This window comes from Ascaphus truei, chromosome 2 (genome assembly GCF_040206685.1).
Source record: "Ascaphus truei isolate aAscTru1 chromosome 2, aAscTru1.hap1, whole genome shotgun sequence".
NCBI lineage: Eukaryota > Metazoa > Chordata > Amphibia > Anura > Ascaphidae > Ascaphus > Ascaphus truei.
The window spans coordinates 364,622,676-364,644,383 of NC_134484.1; the positions used below are offsets into that span (position 1 = coordinate 364,622,676).

Below are 21,708 nucleotides of genomic sequence, written 5' to 3' on the forward strand. Positions count from 1 at the left end.
CCATATCCCTGGAAAGCTGTAAGAGTTGTCCCAATCTTCAAAAGTGGGGACAAAAACACTGTCTCAAACTACAGACCAATCTCCCTTCTCCCAATCCTATCCAAAGTCATGGGAAAATGTGTCCACTCCCAATTAAGTGATTACTATAACAAGACAAATTTCCCTAGCCAATTCCAATCTGGCTTTCGCCCCAAACACTCTACCGTAACTACCCTGCTAAAAGTTTGCAATGAAATCCAGTGTGGAATGGAACGGGGTCAACTCACTGGTGCAGTATTCCTAGATTTTGCAAAGGCTTTTGATACTGTTCGTCATGCTATCTTACTCAGCAAACTCCAGAGCTCTGGAATAGGGAAGCATGCTTTAAACTGGTTTCAGTCCTACCTATCAGGTAGATCCCAACACGTGTCCATCTCTGGCGCTATCTCTAACCCCCTGGCTATCACCTGTGGCGTCCCGCAAGGCTCTGTTCTGGGGCCCCTACTCTTCTCAGTGTTCATCAATGATCTTCCCACAGCTTGTCAGGAAGCCTCAATACACATGTATGCAGATGACACAATCCTATATGCACACAGCCATAGCCTCTCTGACCTTCAACACATTCTTCAGTCTGACTTTTTGAGACTCGAAAACTGGATTTCCCAAAACAAACTGTTTTTAAACACTGACAAGACTGTAACAATGGTGTTTGGGACCTAGACTAAATTTTTAAAGCTTCCAGCGACTGAGCTCCAGATTACAACCAAGACTAACACCACCCTAACTCCTGTTACTAGTTTTGAATACATGGGCATATGGTTTGACTCCCACTTAACATTCGAGATGCACATTAATACCCTGACAACCAAGACCTATGCCAAACTAGGGGTACTCTACAGGAACAAATCCTCCCTAAGTCTCCTGGTCAGAAAACGTATCGCACAGCAGATGCTAATGCCAATTATGACAATGGAGGCATAGTATATGGCTCGGCACCTCAAACCCACCTTAGCAAACTTGACACCCTCTACAACTCAATTTGTCGTTTTGTTCTCCAATGCAACTATAACACACATCACTGCGAAATGCTCAAAGAACTAGATTGGTCATCACTGCAGTCGCAAAGTTCACCTTTCCTGTCTTGCCTTCAAATTCTTTATGGGCAAGCTACCCAGCTACCTGAACAAGCTCCTCACCCCTACCACATGCAGCACCTATCACCTGAGATCAGACTCCAAAAGACTGTTCATGGTCCCAAGGCTCAACAAAGTATCCGGCCGCTCCTCCTTCTCTTACCGTGCACCCCAAAACTGGAACAACCTACCGGAGACTCTTGCATCCACCACCAGTCTAAGTTCTTTCAAATCTAAGGCTGTCACACATTTTAATGTGGTCTGTAATTGTTTCATACGCCCATAATACAAATTATCTTTAACTGTGCATGCAATGTCTTGTATATAATGTATACCCTGTTCATTATGTAACTGTATTTGTAAACATGTATTATTTGTCTTAACTCTGTGCCCAGGACATACTTGAAAACGAGAGGTAACTCTCAATGTATTACTTCCTGGTAAAATATTTTATAAATAAAATAAATAAATAAATAAACCTTGGAAATACAACAAAACACAAAACACAGAAATATGTACACTTCCGGTGGTCTGGTGATTGAGATCTAGCCTTTCCTAGGTGCAGGGTGCCTGCTTGCAAGGGCTTACCCTGATCGGAACCTTGTTCGGGATGTCCTGAACCGAGATTCAGCAGAAAATCCTGACGGGACTGTCACGGTAGCTAGTACAGGGTTATATACTACACACCAAAATATCTGGGTTGAATTGAATGCGACTATGAAATGATAAATATAGTTTATTCCTTAAAGAAGGTGAAGACACAAAATATACAAAGAACACACCGAATATGGACACTTACTTATGGGTTGGACAATAAAGCAATCAGGTACAGGATTGGCAATTCATTCAGGATACAAAACGAAGTCACAACGAAGACCAAAAACACGAAGACAATGGGTATAGGGTTTACACTGGTTTATATGCAATTCCAGGCCAGTACCTTAACCTTGGGTGCCAGGCATTGGATATCAATTACCTCCACCCAATGACCGCTTGCCACCTCACGTGAGAAGCAAGGTAGTACCTGCCCACTGGGTGGGCATTATTCTAATCCGGGGATCATTTCCCTAGCCCCCCTCCCACAAGACTGGCGTCGCCTTGTCTGTTTGGGACAGGAAAACCTTTGTCCCAAGGTGTGAAACACAACACTTATCACAAGTACCCACGTCCTGCTCTGCTTTGTTCTAGCATACACAAGCAGGGTGGGGGAGTCTTTGATCAGGGGGCTTATTGTAGACTTAGTTGTTAGTTAGTACTATATATAGCTCATAGTTGCACCCACCGCCACACTAGGCGTTATAGGCACCTTCATACCAAATCCTCATTCCTAATTTAGTGAGCATTATATTCCCTTCTGTGGTTAGGCTTATTGTAGACCACTTGTCTCCCCCCTGAGCATTAACATACCATATGGGCTCTAGCCTTCCCGGACTTTTACCCTAGACCCAAAACATAGTACATTTTCACAATCATATTTATATTAAAATAATCTGTTCTGTGGGTCTGAGCGGGCTAAAATCTGCCAGGTGCTCATGCCGGAGGACCCTTGCCATAGTGGCCAAATATCAGCCCTCCACGACCCCCAAAATCGGAGATACCAAAACACAGTTTTAAAGCACATCTACAAAAGTGGCTTTTTTCTGCCATGCAAGTCAATGGCAGAAACCCAAACTTTACAATTACCCTGACTCCGTTCTGTTGCCCCGAGAGGGTCGGTATTTACCATGCAATCCTGCCGGAACTAGGACTACATGGTGGCCGCATCTCAGCCCCCTAGGTCGAACAGAACCGTAGTTATGGGTTCCAGGTTTCTGCTCATTCTGACTTAGGGGCCTATGCAGAAAGCACCGAAAAATTGCATTCGCCAGGGTTTGAATTCGCCATGTTTTTGGCGTGTTAACTTCGCTGTATGCAGGAAGGGCTGAATCCCTGGCGAATGAATGCGCCACCACCATTTGAAATAATGGCGAGTAACCGGTGGCGAGAAGCTACCGAGAAGCCGTCCCCTGCCGAGATGTATCTGCAGCAGAGAGAGATCCGCTGCTCTCTCTGCGCAAACATCGGCACATTAAAAATTATTTTAAATACATTTTTATTCATAGTGTACATGTGCAGGGGGTCTCCGGAGCTGAACCGCATTGGTTTCTGGTCCCGGGACCCCCTGCTTCCTGAGATAGAGGCCCCTTTATGAGGTGCCAGTATCCCTCTGCATTTAAAGGTCCCGATCACGTGACCGTGGAATGTAAACAAAGCAGAGGGATACCGGCAACCCCCTAAAGGGGCCTGTATCTCGGGAAGCAGGGGTTCCCCATACCTAAAACCAAAGCGGTTCAGCTCTGGAGACCCTCTGCACATGTACACTATGAGTAAAACACCCATATCAATAAAGACTCATTCCTTACCTTTGCGGCTATGTGCTATGGTAATGAAGCAGCATGAATGTATTTTTAATAATATTGTACAGTGAGCAGGGGGTCCCTGAGCCACAAATCAATGCGGTTCAGCTCAGGGGACTCCCTGCTCCCGCACACTATTATTAAAATACATTACTGCTGCTTCATTACCATAGCGGAAAAAAGCCATTAAGGCAATGAAGGGGTTAAGGCATAATAGCATGTTTATTGGGGACAATTGCCCCCCAATAAACATTGCAATACACAACATACAATACAGTAATGGGCAAAATTACTATTATCCACAAATGGATTATAGAGCAGTTGTCCATTTAAAATACATAAATAAGAATAAATACATTAAATACATATAGCACTCACCCATGTCCAGCTGCCACGATGAAGGCCATCCTCATCTTCATCACCGTCCATGCCCCCTCCGATGCTGCAAAACAGACACAAAAATGAAAACATCCAATGTAATGTCCCCTAACCCCTTAATCATCATAGCGGTTATTAACCACTATAGTTATTAAGGGGTTAACCCACCCTCACCCACCACTCGGGACGCCTACATACCCTCCCACACTAACCCCCCACCCCGTGAGGCCTAACCACCCTCACCCACTAACCACAAGGGAGGCCTACCTACATACCTTGGGGCCAATACCCCCTCCCCCCACCCCCAGTACCCACAATAAAAACAATACACTTTCCCATAATAAACATCATTCTATTTATTAAATACATTACCCACCCCCTGTGCCCCCCCCATAAATACATGATTTATCCTTTTACATACAGGGTTCATAACACAGCCCCACGCAAGTCCCCGGCGGGCTGGCAGGGCACCTGACAGACCTACAGGGTACCAGCAGCTCGTTTCAAACAGTTCTGGAGGCCTGTTGGTGGGTCCTGCCAAGCGCCATGGCCCCCAGGTGGTCTCCTTGGGTCACCGTGGGGCACAATTGGGTCCCCACGGTAGGCCCACGGATGTCTGGGAGCCCCGGGTCAGACCCACAGGTTTCTGCGGGGCCTCGGGTGGTTCCCACGGGGGTCTAGGGAATTCACGAGTGCTCACTACGGGTCTGCGGTGCCCCCACGGATGTGGGACCACCGCTTCATCCCCGCAGGTGTCACCCGTGGAACCACCAGCCTGATACCCGTGACATACCCGAGGAGACCGCAGGTGGTCTCCAGAGGTCTCATGCAGAACCATGGAACAAACCCTGAATGTAAACAAATAAACCTGGCCTATACATTCAATACATACACCCCCTCCCCCCCCAACACCTACATTACAATAATGTGCAAAATAACTATTATCCAGATAGGGATAATAGATTACTTGCCCATTATTAAACACATTAACTTACATTTTAAAATAAATAAAGTACTACTGACCTCATCAATAAGAAGCCCCCGTCGCCAGCAACATCCTTGTCTTTCGTTGCCCACAAAATACATAGCCAATACAAAGCCAATACATTGCAATTACATTCACATATCAATTAACCCCTTAAACACCGTATCGGATAATAACCGCAAAGGTAATTAAGGGGTTAAGCCACACTGGCCCGATACCCACCCTTCACCCATTCATTTGTACAGTGGCTTCATCATGCAACTATATATATATATATATATATACCATAATACTGAGGCTTCATCATGCATGCATAATACATAATAATTCATCATGCATAATACATGGCTTCATCATGCAACTATATATATATATATATATATATATATATATATATATACCATAATACTGAGTTAAGTTATGGTGAGTAAAAAAAAGTGACAAAAACCCTCCACAGGAAAGCAAATATGCAAATACAACTGTATGCTCATCTGCATGTCTTAGGCAGGTCTGCAACCCCGCCTTTCCCCATCATCACCCAGCATACAGCACTTCCACTGCAGCAAGGGATTCTGGGAAATGACATGCCATAGCCTCTCATGCATACCCAGTTAAAATCAACCCCACACTGATGAGACCCATCAAGGTCGAAACAGCTGTCTGTGGGTGGTTTTCTGGGTATGCACCTTAACCTTGGCTGTGCTCAAAGCTGTGACCATGCAGCAAGCTTAAGCCTATAGGGAACCATGTTAAAAATGTTTTTTGAGGCAAAAAGTGACACTGTGTGCTCATTTGCATGTCATTTCCCAGAATCCCTTGCTGCAGTGGAAGTGCTGTATGCTGGGTGATGATGGGGAAAGGCGGGGTTGCAGACCTGCCTCAGACATGCAGATGAGCATACAGTTGTATTTGCATATATATATATATATATATATATATATATATATATATATATATATATACGCACATGATGAACCAATACACAAATAAACGTAGAAGGGTTATCAAAAACATGCTGTACTACAAATACCACTTCTCCATACAGACACACTACAATAAAATCAATTTCCTTTAATAATCCAATCTGATCTTCCAATGAAAATCCTCAAATTCCAATCAAAATCCCCAAATGACACTGAAAACATCACATTTACATTGTATACATGATGCATACAATATATGTACCATATACATTCTGCAAATGAATGTTAACAATAACATATTCCAAACAAGATACCAATACATCCAAACAAGTATAGTATTTAAACCAATCCAGTAACCATAAATCAATTAGCATTAATTAATTAAATCCCTAAACAATTTACATTACATCCCTAACAATTTAACAATTAACTAATTAAAGCTTTGAACAGAACAAGTTATCCTCTGACAAAATTTAAGTACCAACAAGAATAAAATATACAAAAGCTAGCCTCACCTTGACCGAAAGTACACCATACAATAGCAAAAATTACATCTATCTAATTTTAAAATACATGACACATTTATGCATAGCAGCATAGCCAAAATAAATTAAAACACAGCAATTCACACTTTAAAAAAAATATAATTTCTTACCCTGTATGTATATATCGATCTAGACATACATAAAAACATACATACATACAGTGACAAGAAATGATATACCAAAATTAAATAAATACACATGTAAAAAAGCTTGAAAAAAAAAAACAAGTTAAAAGAAATACATTTCTTTAGTTCACTTACCATTACTTGACCCACTCACCGACTCCCGTTGAACAGCTTACTCACGAACCAATCCACGCACAGGAACCCATAAAATAACAAACCAGAAAATAATAAACATTAAAATAAAAAACCATAACAATCAACGGGTCTTCTATTTGTAATCCATCTTCATCTGTATTCTTCTTTCTTCTATCTGCGGCTCTCTTCCGGGTCTTCATGTCTCCTACGGCCATGCCCTGTCCTTCTTCTTTAGGAGGTCCTTCCTCCTCTGCGTCGGCCTTCAAAATGAGACGACATAGGCTTTTAAAGGCCTATGAAGTCACATTTTCGTCATGGTTCCCACGGCCCCGATTGGGCCGTGAAAACCATGTGTTATGGCCGAGAATTTTTTTTTTGATGACGTCACTTAAAGGCAATGAAAGCACAGCCAATCAGAATGGCTTTGCTTCAATTGCCTTTAAGATGACGTCATAAAAAGAAACATGGCCGGCCTCACATGGTACGGTAGCCAATCAGAGCGTGTGAAGTCTATCCCTACTCTGATTGGCTCTAGTACCATGTGACAAGCTTTCAATGATGTCACATTCGTTCTCCCCCAAGCCTCTGTCACATGGTATACTAGAGCCAATCAGAGTTGGGATTGATTTCCCACGCTCTGATTGGCTACCGTGCCATGTGAGGCCGGCCATGTTTATTTTCATGACGTCATCTTAAAGGCAATTGAAGCAAAGCCATTCTGATTGGCTGTGCTTTCATTGCCTTTAAGTGACGTCATCAAAAAAAAAATTCTCGGCCAAAACACATGGTTTTCACGGCCCAATCAGGGCCGTGGGAACCATGATGAAAATGTGACGTCATAGGCCTTTAAAAGCCTATGTCGTCTCATTTTCCAGCTTGACGCCATGGGGAGAGGACCTCCCCTCAGAAGAAGATGGACCTGCATCACAGAAGAAGAAGGCAGAAGACCCAGAATACCCCGCAGACGGTGAAGAAGACCCCGAAAAGAAGACCACAGACGGTATGGATTATAAAGACAAGAAAGAAGACACCACATTGGATTACAAAGGTTTATTATTTTATGGGTTGCTGGTTCCTGTCTTTGGATGTGTTGCAGACGTAGCGGTTTTCCCTCAAGTCGGTCATTGGTCATCTAATGGTAAGTAAAGTCAAGAAATGTTTTCTATTTAATTTGAAATGTTGTTTTTTGTTTTTTTCTCACAAGTCGGATGAATTTTTTTAATGTTCTATTCATGCCCATGTATGTATATATCCCTCTGGAGCTATATACATACATGTTTATTAAAGGGTTCTTTTTCAAATGTTTAGTGTATTTTTTCATGTCTTCTAAAAGTCTTTTCCCTGTTTGCTTACTATTTTGTGTGTGCAGTGTAATGTAGAATTACTTCTTTCGTTTCAGATGATTATGATTGCATGGGTATATGTTGGGACCCTGCCTTAATTGTTTAATGTGGCTTATTGTGTGCATTTACATTGTTTATGATCGTGATAGTTAGGAATAAATTTGTTCTTGAACTGGTTTTGTGTTTGTCTAGCAATCTTGAATAGGGATTTTTGTTTAGATTTGCTTGAAATGTATTTCGGATGGCATTAATTGTGTGTTGTTTATTTATTATTGTCGACTTGATATGTTTATATAGAATGTTTACTTTGAAGCGTGTATTTGTTTTGGAGCATTGATTGCAATTGTGTACATGATATAAATATTATTTGCTTCATGTACACATTGTTCAATAGTAAGTTGTATACCAATTTACTCTTTACTGCTTTGGATAGGTGCTTGCTTCATTCTCTTATGAGATGTGTTTTTATTTTCATTTGGCTTTGTTTTTAATTTGGCACTGATGTTGTCAATTGCAGATCGGATGTTTTACATAGCTACATGCATATCCTTTCTCATTACTTTGTAATTTGCTTAATCATACTTATATTGTTCATACTTTTATTAAGATATATGTTAAATTATATATATATATATGTGTGTAAAATAATATATATATATATATGTAAAAAAAAAATATATATATAGTGGTTAGCAGGGATGGGTGGAGTGTGTAATCGCCCCCACAGTGGTTGTTTATGGGTTGCGGGTGGGTCGCTTGCGGCCTTAACCCCTTCATGAACGTTGTTGTATTAACCACTATGGTAATGAAGGGGTTAAGTTGACCCGCAACACCCCCGGTAACCATAAATACCACCCCAAATTCCAAATACCCCCTTAATCCACTGCTGCTCCCCACGGAAAGCATGGTAATGGATGGTTAACCCCTTCATTGCTTTAGCGGTTGGCCGCTAAGGTAATGAATTGGGCTGTTAATGCATTATTCCTGCTTCGGATGCATGGGGGGGGGACTTCGGTGCTGATATTCATGGGTATCAGCTCTGGAGCCCCCCTGCATCAATCCGAGCCAGGAAAAGGGCCTGTTTTTTTTTATATGTCCCCTATCGCCGCTCAGCTCCAGCTTTTTGTCAACTTTTGTTGACGGAGCGATTTGGACAAAATCTCTCCATTTTATAGCCGCGATCAGCGCCGAGATGCTGATCGGGGCTACTTGAATACGGCGGGTTTTAAAACTGGCGAGATATTGCTTCTCGCCACCCGCGCGGCGAGTTTTTTTTCCAAGAAACAAAAACTGGCGGATTTTCCTCATCTCGTCAGTTTTTCGCCATTTACTAAATTGCTGTAGGCATATTTGGCAAAAAACTGGCGAGATAGGGCTTCTCGCAGCTCTCTGCATAGGCCCCCTAGCCGTTTTTACTTGCGGCTTTTACCTCCATTAGAATCAATATGGCCGGTGCTGCCATAGGATTCAGTGAGACCTCTGCTACCATTGAAGTCAATGGGAAACACATACTTTTTTACAGTTAACCCTACTCTGTCGGTTCAGTTGAGAGGGCTGGAAATTGCCATGTAGTCATGCCGGAGCAGTGACTACATCCTGGCCAAATCCCAGCCCTCTGGTCCCCATGGAACCGGAGTTATGGGTTTTCAGTTTACACTGTTTCTCACTTAGCGTTTGAAAGCCACGTGGCTTTCTCCGCCATTACGGTCAATGGTGCGACCCTCATAACGAGCGCGACCCTTTACCGGGGTCATTAACTCCCGGACCCGGTTGGGGTCAAGTGAGGGGGTTCCTAGGGGCCAGGGGCAAAATGAATTTTATTCCTGGGTGCCCTAGAACAAAAGTTCCCACGCCAATTGGACGTGAACTTGACCGGGACCTGATCAAAGCTTTTTTCAGACATTGTTTCCGCTCTTGCGGTTTTGCGATCTGGCTGGCTGCCAGCTCGTCCCCGGAGGTCGCCTTCCAGGAATCCTCATTGAAATGCATTACTCCATTCACTTTCAATGGGAAACCGCCGCTCCTCCTCTCGGGCGCCACCTGCAGGTCTTCTCCGATATCAGGCCCAAATTGCCGGATCTCCATAGGGTTACATGGGGCTGTAATGGTGACCAATGGAGAAACTACAAAATGGAGCCTGCAAAGGCGGGAAAAGGAACATAGGGCTATAAACACCAAATTAACATTAACCATTTCCCTCCCACCTGGATCCAAGTGTATGTGGTTGCTGCATACACTGCAAAGGTACAACCACAAATAATTGTACCAATATACACATCTTAGCAAATAAAACAGTTTGCCATGAGGCAGGGGAATAAACATACATTAATTCCCTCTAAATGTGGGAATAGGATAACCAAGGAACTTACCTTTTGGTTGTGAAGCAGGGGAACATATGCATTGTAAGTACATTTCGGGTTAACCCCTCACTTCCCAGACGGTGGAAGCGGGTGCCTAATGGGGGTGACCCCTTTATTAGTCGCTTGGCACAGCTCCCCCGTCACAGGGACCTAATCCCGATAGTCCTGGAACTGTTTTCGGCAAGAAATCCTGACCGCGACCGCTACTTAGATTTGTAGAACTTGGCCGCAAAAGACGGGACTAGGGCCTCATGCAGTAAGAGCCGATAAGGCTTTTATCTGCATTTTCCCGCCAAAATTGGATTTGAGATTCAGTAAGCGCCGATAAGTGGTCAAAATCGGCATTTTTTCTTGCCGATAAAAATTTATCGGCATGCGGCTGCCGATAACCCACTTATCGGCACTTTTTGAAATCGGCTGTATTCTAGTAGCCCCGATCAGCTTATCGGTGCTGATCGGCACTCAAAAATGGAGATTTCATCGGCAATTGGTCCCGCTAACTAAAGTTGGCAAGTTTGAGGGGAGAAGGATCGGCAAGGTTGCCAGGACAGCACTTAGAAAAAATAGCTCATCCCTACATCAATGGAGTCAATGGAGCGGGGACTTATAACATTATAGGAGTGTTTACGTTCTATTGTTCATAATAAAAATGTGCTTGGCATTACAGTGTCAATGTCAATCACTTCATCGTGTCAACGCTTACGTTTATTATTGGCACAACATAGTACTTTTCAATGTTATGATGATTTGCGTGTCACATTAGTCTTAATGTTATGATGTGTCAAGGGAAACTCCTATAGTAAACTCTTAAAGGAACAGGTCACATCATATGAAACATGTTACTTAAGTGTGCTTCAATTTATTATATGATGTAACACATTTCACACATCTAACAGATCCAGCGTATACTAATGTTGGTATACATTAGAGAATGTTTGAATGTGTAACGCATGATCAAATGTAAATGTAGCTGTTTGTTTTCATGTTTACATGTACTTTGTGACCTCCCTCTTTTGATGACGTCCGCAATTGTACACTCAATAACATTGCATGTTTACATTGTACATCATGCATTAGAATCACTTCATGCTAAGTTATACACACATCTATAATAGTTACTCATTTTTACACGATTGAAACATAATCAATAGCAAGTATCCTGATGGCATTAAATTATGTATATGCACATTACAATTAGTTCATGTGAACATGTGACAATAACATGCCAAATTAGACATGTTGCAACGTACTTTTTCAACATCAATGTCATGGTTGTATCCTAATGAGATGACTGAGTGTTGCGTTCAGAAGTGGTACCTGCATTACACATTCCATAAATACTTGCGAATAAATTCTTGTATAAAGCTTAACGTTACATCAGTGTCAAATATCATGATTGCCTGGTGAACACACATAAATAATCCGTTTAATTCGTTCTGGATACCCGGTTGGAGTTAACTACTTGGATATGTTAATGTAACCCCTTGCACTTCATCAAGTCACCTGACATCATCACATAGGTATTTAAAGGAGGCCAATTACCTGCGCATTGACAGCTACAGACCTGAAAATGATGCGAATGTTTATGAGATGGAGGAAGATTCTATTGGAGGAGAGGCTTGCTGATGGAGAGGATGTCACAGGCCAAGGAAGGGACAGAGACAGGGACAGAGACAGGGACAGGGACAGGGATGCGGAGAGGAGAGGGAGAGGGAGAGGGCAAGGAGATGAGAGGTGAAGAGAGAGGAGAGAAGTTGTGCCTCGTCCTCGTTTGTACAGGGAGAGAACCATGTTAGATGGGATGAGTGAGGAGGAGATTATAAGTCGCTATCGTTTGAGTTCAGCAGCAATCTTAGCTCTTTATGAAGAGATACAGGGAGATTTAGATTTTGTGACAGCCAGAGGTCATGCAGTCCCTGGGCTTGTTAAAATGCTGTGCTCATTACATTATCTTGCTTCCGCGTCATTCCAGACAACTGTGGGCATAGCGGGCGGGGTCTCGCAATCTAAATTCTCGCGGGCCTTTACCCAGTTTCTATGTGCACTGAATAGACGCGCTAGGAATTATATTCATTTTCCTACAGAGCACACAGAGTGGCTGAAAGTCAGGAATGGCTTTTATACCATAGCCGGGATACCATGTGTGATTGATGGGTGCAATAGATTGCACCCATGTTGTTTTGATCCCGCCTAGTCAGAGTGAGCATGCTTACCGCAACCGTAAGCACTACCATTCCCTGAATGTACAGGTGTTATGCGATGCCACGATGAAGATTATGCATGTGGTAGCCAAATTCCCTGGTTCCAGTCATGATTCCTCTATCCTGAGAAACTCATCAGTCTTCCATGCTTTCGAAGAAGGCTATTTTGGACCTGGTTGGCTGGTGGGTGAGTGCATATTATGATGTGTTAACAAACAACTGTAGTTTTTCTATGAACTGTTGAATGTAATAGTGTTAACACAGCCTCAGGGTTTCGGGTCACAAAATCAACCACCGTGAGGTTGGAGCGCTTCTCCGTCCAGCTAGGAACTATAAGGGATCCCACAATGTCGACCGCTACCCTCTGGAAAGGTTCACCTATCACCGGTTGTGGCTTCAGGGGAACCCTCACATGGCCACCCGACTTGTCTACCCACTGGCAGGCATCACAGGAGCGGCAAAATTCTGCCACTGCCCGTGATGCCCCCGGCTAGTAGAAACGCCGCAATAGCGGACATAGTGCGGACGACCCCCTAGTGCCCTGCTACTGGGATGGAGTGGGCTTCCTGCAACAACTGCTACCTATACTCCCTGGGTACCACTAACGTTCTTCTACCAGTCCATACCCTATTTGGAGCACCAGGAGCTTGCTCCCGGTACAAGTGCCCACGGTACCAGAGATATCGATCCGACCCACCCTAAGAGGCAGACTGGGACGCCCAAAGTCTCATGCCCTCTAAGCTGGGATCGGGCCGCACTGCTTCTCTGAACCGTGTACTCAGCTCCGGCCACTAAGTCAGGGGATGGGGAAACAGGGACGTTGGCAAGGAGGTCAGGACACAGTACAGACTCGGTCTGGCTTGTTTGGTCATCTTCACAAGAACCGCAGGAATCGTGGTCCCAAATTCAGGGTGACAGTGATCTCTTCAGTGGGCAGGGGTACCAAAGGCTCCCCTGTCTGGGCAATTGCCCGACTTTGGCTACTTGTGACTGCAGCCATAGGAGCATCTTGGTGTGCAAAAAAGCAGATGAGGTGTCCCAGGTCGTTATCGAGTAGCACCTCAGTATTCAACCCTGGCAAAACACCCACATCTCTTATTCCTCGACCGGCACCCCAGTCAAGAAACACCTGGGCGACCTGGATTGACCGAGGTCCCCCATCTGGCATGGTGACCTGCATCTCTGGTCCAGAGAGCAGCTCCCCTGGGCTAACCATATCAGGTCGCACCAGGGTAACTGTGGCACCGGAGTCAATCTGGCCAGCTGCCTGGTGATCTCCAATGGTCACTGGTCACAAATGCTTCCTCCGAACAACATTTGCTTGCAGCCTTACGGATGCAACTGGGTGCCCATCTGTCACCACTGCCATGCCGCCTGTAGAGGGTGTAGGAACCACCGCCTATGTCCGCTGCTGAACCTGTTGGACATCTGCTTGCTGCTCCTCAGTTGGAGCCAGCCCCTTGGAGGTGACTGGTTTTGCTGTTGTAGTGCGTTGCCCCGGAGGGGGGTAACTGGAATGCCACAGGTCAGGCAATCGGGCTTCAAGTGCTCAGTCCGGTTGCAGTGGTAGCACAGCGCTTCATGCGCAAATCCTGCAGGCTTGGCTGCATTCTCCCCAGGGGGAGGCTTTGTCCTCCAGTTTGGGACAGCATTAAAATCCACTGGGGGTTACCTGCCCGACTGGCAGGAGCCGCAGTATTTGGTGCCACCTGCATCCTATGCATAGGTCGGGTGGTCACAAAATCATCTGCCAGGGTGGCTGCTTCCTCTCAGTTGGCTAGCTTGCGGCCAAGGACCCACTCCCGGACATCTGGCAGAAACCTTTGGTAGAACGTCTCATGAAAGATCAGGTCGAGCAGCTCATTGTAAGTACGGGCATTGTACCCCTCTACCCACCGAGTACCCTGGTGGATGATAAGGGCCATATAATCCGCGTGAGTGTTCCGTGCAATCTTGTCCTCTGATCGGAACCGCTCCCGATAGGTCTCGGGAGTAATGCGGTTCCATCCTAGCAAGACCGTTTTCACAATTGTCATTCTCTCCCCCCTCCCTCTTATTCTCACTCACCCATCCTTTAATTCTCCCCCCCTTCCTCTCATTCTCCCTCCACTCCCTCTCATTCTCTTACGATCCCTCTCTTTTTACCCTCTCTTTTTACCCATCTCACTCTCATTCTCTCATCCCCTACTTCTTTCTCTCCCCCTCCATCTCATTCTCTCCCCCTCCCTCTCATTCTCCCCTTCCTTACTCTCATTCTCTCTCCCCTCCCTCTCATTCTCTCCCACCTCCCTCTCATTCTCCCCTTCCTTACTCTCATTCTCTCTCCCCTCTCTCTCATTCTCTCCCACCTCCCTCTCATTCTCTCATCCTCTCCCCTCTAATTTTCTCTCTCCACCTCACATTCTCTCTTTCCCCACCACTCATTCTCTCCCAACTCCTTCTCATTCCCTCCCCCTCCCTTTCATTCTCTCTCCCTCCTATCCTCTCTTCATTCTCTCTCCCCTCCTCATTCTCTCCTTCTCTCACTTTCCCCTTGCTTCTCACTCTCACCCTTACTCTCATTCTCTCCCCCTCCCTCTCATTCTCCCCCTCCCTCTCATTCTCCCTCTCCCTCTCATTCTCCCCCTCCCTCTCATTCTCTCTCCCTCCTTCTCATTCTCTCCCCCTCTCTCATTCTCTCCCCGCCTCCTACTCATTTTCACCCCCTTCCTCTAATTCTTTCCCCCTGTTTAATTCTCTCCTTTCTCCTCACTATCTCCCCTGCCTCTCAATCTCTCTTCCTCACCCCCGTTACACTCTCACCCTCCTCTCTCTCTTATTCTCTCCCTCACATTGTCTCACCCCCAAATTCCACCCCCCCCCACCCACATTCCCTTCCCCACCACCCTCTCATTTTCTCTCCCTCACCCCGACAGGACAGACACAGGAAACACAACACACTTACACATACCAGGACAAAACAAAGACACACAGACACACAGACAAACAGACACACAGACACACAGTCTCACCTCTCTCCTGCCCATGCTGATTCCCCTTCTCCTTGGCCCCACCCCAAGGCTCCTGACCACCTCCTGATTAGCTACATTACCCAGCAGCAGCAAATCAGGATGGAGGAAGCAGCCCACCCCCTAGCAACAACCCTGCATTCTTCCCCCCTCCTTCTCATTCTCTTCCCCCTTTCACTCACTCCCCCTTTTTTCATTCGCTCTCCCCCTCTCATTTTCTCTCCCATCCTTCTCATCCTCTCCCCCTCTTATTCTCTCCCTCCTTACTCTCATTCTCCCCCCTCCTAATTCTTGCCCTTTCTCTCATGTTCTCCCCTTTCTCTCATTCTTTCCCCCTCCCTCTCATTCTCTCTCCATTTCCTTTCATTGTCTCCTCCTCATTCTAATTCTCTCTCCCTCTCATTCTCTCTCCCTTCACTTTCATTCTCTCTCCCCTTGCTCATTCTCTCCACCCTTCTAATTCTCTGCCCTCCTACACATTCTCTCCCCCTCCCTATCATACTCTCCCCCTCCTCTTATTTTCTCCCCTCTCCTTCTCATTATCTCCCCCATACCCTATCATTCTCTGTCCACTTCTTCTCATTCTTTCCCCCTCTCATCCTCCCTCCCCCACCCCTTCCCTGTTATTCTCTCACCCTCCTCTCCCTCTCATTCTCACAATTCTGTGTTTCCATGTATGGCGCTGTACATACAGTACTGAGAGCCTTTGGAATACTGATACCAAGAGGAGAGGGGTTACCTGTGCCAGCTCCCTCACACATGGTGCTGGGTGGCGTCTCGGTCTCCTGAAACCGTTCACACCACGGCACAGACATCATGGAGTAATACATGCTCCCACTGTATCTACATGATAATTGACTCCTCTCATTTGCGTCCGTCGTAACCGTTCCTATCAAAGTAAAACAACAGTCGTTAAACTATTATGATATTGTAGCATGGTCGTGGAAGGGGGGTGTTGTCTAGAAATTCCCTTCCTTCTATAGGCTCAAATCTGCTGGTTCTTGGTCTCCTATCCCATTTCCTGGTGCTTGAGGATTTACAGTATACAGCTCAACCCCATTATAACGCTGTGCTTGGGGTCCAAAGAATCACATCGCGTTATAAGCGGATCGCGTTAGAAATAATGTACAATTGTATGCATTCTACAATAAAGTATTTAAGATACCAATAATCAAGTTGTAAAGTATTCATAAATACGAAAATTGGGAGCCACGCTTGCATCGCGTTATAAGCGGATTCGCGTTGTAACAGATCGCGTTATAACGGGGTTCAGCTGTATTAGGCAGCCAATGCTTATATTTATCCTAAACTTACCTTAGGCATTGGCTCCCTATAATTATTATGTAACCATTCCTACCACGGTACATAACAGGTTTGCAAGTGTTGCCGCTCGTGGGACATTGTCTTAAACCTGGGCATTGTATAATATTTTATACCAATAAACACTCTTAAATTCTACACATATGCTCTTCATTTTTATGGCATTTGTTTTATTCTAGCATCCATTATGTTTCATACTACTATTCTCACATGAGATTATATTATGACTATATCACTATTATGGTTTTGACTGCACGAGATTTGTGGCTTTCTGATCCACTATTTTCATCTGAATTTAGTGATTTTCATTTTTTTCCCCTTCATATTTCCATGGTTCTAGGTTGAAAGACAGGGGTATGTGATTTTCATGAAATAAGAGCATGGTCCCTGCTGATCTCTAAAGTGTAAACTTGATTTTTCTTTTATCGGGAATTTTACAATCAGGCTCTGCCCCAGCTAAAATACTGCTGCAGAAGGCATACGACATACATGCCAAACAGTTTCAAAACCAAAAAAAAATACTTTTTAAGCTGCTGCTAGGAAATTCTACAGTATGTTAATCAATCGCTAAAATGTGTGCCAGGGGAAATACTATGAATACAAAAGGATCTATTTTCAAGCTAGACAAATACTAGAAAATATCCACTTATTTTGTAATATTCTTAAAAACGTGTTTTTCCTTTTTTATATCATTGTTATAAACATCTTGGGGCAATTATTTTATTTTGCAAGTGATTGCAGTAATATTTGATATCTCCAAACAGTATGACTTCCTCGGTTTCAGCAGATGCTTCACTGCAGATCAATTTGATTTTACAGCTACTGTATAAATTGTATAAGAGAATATCTCTGAGGTGCTGATGCTAATTGCACTTTCATCATGTTTTTGTACCTTAGAGGTAAAAGTGATAACATTTTCTTTATTGACAAAGCAGTCTCTAGTTAGTTGTTGAAGAAAGCATATGTCCAAACTACGTGGTGTGGCACAATATATATTCCCATTCAGCACAGTATGTTATACTGTATGAAAAAGTTTAGATGGCCTTGGTTGTGACATTCATACCATAAAAATGTGTCTTCACTAGTAAGTGCCACTTGTAATCAGTTTTGAAACTATTTAATCAGCAATCCTCCTTACTAAGTCCCAGCACAGCTCAGGAACAGATAATGTAGGCAGGTTTTGTGAATTTCTGAAAAACAATTGCCAAATATTTCCCTAATATTAGATCTAGCTCTAACTAATTTTTTAAATAGTCCTTAAAACACCAAATAGTATACAAAAATGAATGATGTGAATTAATATATTAATGCTCATACTCATGCAGAATGTACAGTAAGAAGTCCATTGAGAGGAAGTGAGTTAGTGTCCCACAGAACTAGAAGGCCCCTTATTCCTACTTTTTGCTGTGTCCCTCCTCTTAGTTTTTTATTTGTTGATTGTGTGAATTGTACTTTGTACTGATTGCTAACTTTGTCAGATTGAGAAAACACATGTAAATTAAAAAAAGAGACTAAAGTAAAAACCAAAAATTGAATAGGAAAAGAAAAATATACAGTATGTGCTTCTGTTTCATTTAAATATATGGGTTGGTAGACTGCCCATGGTCCTTCTTGTGACACCTGAGGTTCGGTTTAGGGGTTTTGTCTGCTGGGCTATTTGAAATGACCATTTACCAGATTAAGGGCCTGGTTTGCTGGTGGTATGGAATGTATGTATGCATGTGTAATGGATTTTCTGGCCTAGCCTGACCCACCCAATCTCACATTGGCCCCTGTGGTCTAACCAGCCCCCATTACAGTGTAGTGTCTGGTGGTGCACCTGTTGGCAACAGGACTCCTGAGTCTCCCGCATGATGTTGTGTGGGGATTGCCAACCCAGACATGCAGCTGAGGTAGTGTGCATGAGTACTACCTATAGCGCCTCCACCTCATCAGGATCCCTGCGTCCGCATGGGGATGATTCTGATGAGGAACTCCTCTGTGGTGCCTTCATCTGCAGAGTAATCCCAGACTCACACACGAGGGTATCTTTGATCAAGGTCATCTTTATTGGCATGGTGGTATGGGCCAGCTGCCCCTCACAGCTATCAGCTTAGCCGCTCATTCCTTTGCTGCACTCCATCTGGAAAGTTCCTCCTTCTCCTAATGGAGTTGCTTTCCACCTCTCCCCTTAGGGAGATTCAACGGCTTCTCTGTCTCTCTGCTCAGAGCTGCACAGACTCACAGCTACACTGGCGACACACTTTATTCGAGCTCGGCTAGTCCCACGAATTCGGGTATACCCGGGTGTATTGAGGTTTGTGACTGTTTTCTGCCCGAGTGCATTGAGTTATTTTCCAGGCAGGGATTTAAGCATTTTATTCCCGCTGGCTGCAATACTGCACAGTATATATATATATATATATACTGCATTACAATTCATGAATTTATGCTATCTGGTAGACACGCGAAGCATTGCAGCCTATTAAATCCTAATCATTATCATTTAACAGATCAGCCGCCCATCAGCCAGGCATGAACCCAGGCTGGGAAGGCAAATGCAACGGGGCTTGTCAGAGGTGAGGAGTGGCGCATTCCAGGTATCTGCCAGGTACATACCGGGTATTTGCTCGAATAAAGTGTGTCGGTGCAGTAGCATGAGACTACTGCAACACTGTTGCAGACCTTCACGTGCCTCTTACTGAACAGAGGCAGCACAACACAGGAAACTGAACTGACAGGAACTGAACCACTAACTTTAGGCAGTGCTGTGTCTTATATTACCTCAGGAACAGGCACATCTCTGATGTCACTAAGGGTGGACACCAAGCATGTTGTCACTTCCTTTGGGACATATGACACCTCAAAATGGTTTGAGGGCAAACCTCCATGATGACTACTGGCAATCCTGCATACTTACCAGGTTTACTGCCAGCATGAGAAAGAGATATGTACACCAATTTTACACATGGCTACACATGCATGTATGCAGTGTTCGACAAACCTATACATTTTCTCGCCCCGGGCGAGTGGATTTAACCCCCGGGCGAGTAAATATTGGCCCAAGCAGCACACGTTTGGTACTACTGTAGGTGGCGAGTAGATTTTTTTGTGTGGCGAGTAGATTTTTTGGTGATTTGTCAACCACTGCATGTATGTATATCTTTATATAGCGCCATCCAGGTAAATAGCGCTTCACAGCAGTAATACACTTGACATAATAATATAACACATAATGGGAATAAGCACTTCAGACATGACAGTAGGAAAGGGAGTCCCTGCACTGAAAAGCTTATAATCTACGTGATAATTAGGGACAATTTGTAGGTTAGTGTTATGGTAAGTGTATCTGCAAAGGGTCAATGTCAGTGCATCTGAAATGTATAGAATCAGCCAGCAGAGCTAGGCATACGCTTCGTTAAAGAGGTGTGTTTTTGGATAGGTATTAAAGGTGGAGAGAGACGGTGCCAGTCGAATATTGAAAGGCAGGACATTCTAGAGGTGTGGGGTAGTGAGTGAGAGAGTTTTTAGACAGGATAGGGCTTTAGATTCAAAAGGGGTAGACAGAAGACATCCTTGAGCAGAACAAGGGTAGGTGTATAGCGAGAAACTAGGGCTGAGATGTAAGGAGGGGCAGATGAGTGTGTAGGCTTAAAGTGAGGTGAAGAATTTTGAATTACAGAGTTTAATTAGAAGCCAGGAGAGGGATTACAGCAAGAGATACGCTGAGACAGATTTAGGAGAGAGTAAAGTAATTCTAGTGACAGCGTTTAAGATAGATTATAAGGGAGACAGACGAGAGGCAGGAAGGCTGGACAGTTAAAGGTTACAATAGTCGAGACAGGAGAGAATGAGGGCCTGCATTAGAGGTTTAGAAGTAAGGGAAAGGAAAGGGGAAAGGGCATATCTTTGCAATGTTACGGAAGTAAAAACAATGTTTTTAGCTACATTGTGAATGTGAGAGGAGAATGTTAAGGAGGAGTCAAGTGTGACTCCTAGGCACTGAGGTCTAAGTAGAGAGTCAAAGACTGAAAACAGGGTTAGACTTGTGAGTGTTAATTAGTGAAAAGTAGGTTTGTTTAGTCTGGGAGAGGGCAGAGTTGAAACAGGATAGGATAAATTTGTAGTGAATAAAGTCGAGAGAGTATGAGATTTCCACCAGAGGCGTTCAGAGGAGGGAGTTGGTATGAGGTTAGAGGGGTTCACTCCACAAGGAGAAGAAGTTGCATATGAGAGGTGAGAACGAGAAAATCTAAAAAATTAAGGAGGAGAAGCAAGGAAATAATGTGAGGAGGATTTGTAAGGGTGTGTTTTAGAGTAAGGGGTAATGCTGAGTGGAGCCAAAAAGTGCAGATAGGAAAGGAGTTCATATGAACTGAGAAGTGGATAAGGAAGGAGAGATGTTAGAGTGAATATAAATAGCAGAGGAGGAATGGCAGTTCGGTGTTGAGTAGCCTAAATGGCTGGCACTAAAAATGAGCTAAGACAAGGGAAATGTACAAAATGTCAGAAATTCAATATAAGAATTGTGGGGCTGCAGAATGAAGGGTGCTGTGTCTTGAGTCTGTGATAGAAAATGTCCTCCTTTCCAACACGAGCAAAAAACAAAGGGGGGATAGGGAGTGATCAACTAAGATCCATACTAATTTAATGAGAAATCGATAATTAACAGGTGGGTACAAAACTGTGAACTGAAGTGAATCAGGAAAAATGGAGAGCACACAAGGCAGTGCACTCGATAGGGAATTCACTTAGATGCACACCACTAACATATAAAATATAACCTTTATTGACATTACATAAAACATATATTACCGATAATGTAGGTGTAACCAAAATTTAAAAATGAGTTTGACGAACTGTCTGTCACCTGATCTAAATACTTAACCACTTAATAG

General features: G+C 44.0%; 1 protein-coding gene across 1 annotated transcript in view; it reads left to right on the plus strand.

The window, feature by feature from the left end:
* The window catches only part of LRRC3B (leucine rich repeat containing 3B), a 181,554-nt gene that overhangs the window by 79,889 nt on the left and 79,957 nt on the right, over positions 1 to 21,708 (plus strand). The gene's annotated exons all lie outside the window — the stretch shown is intronic.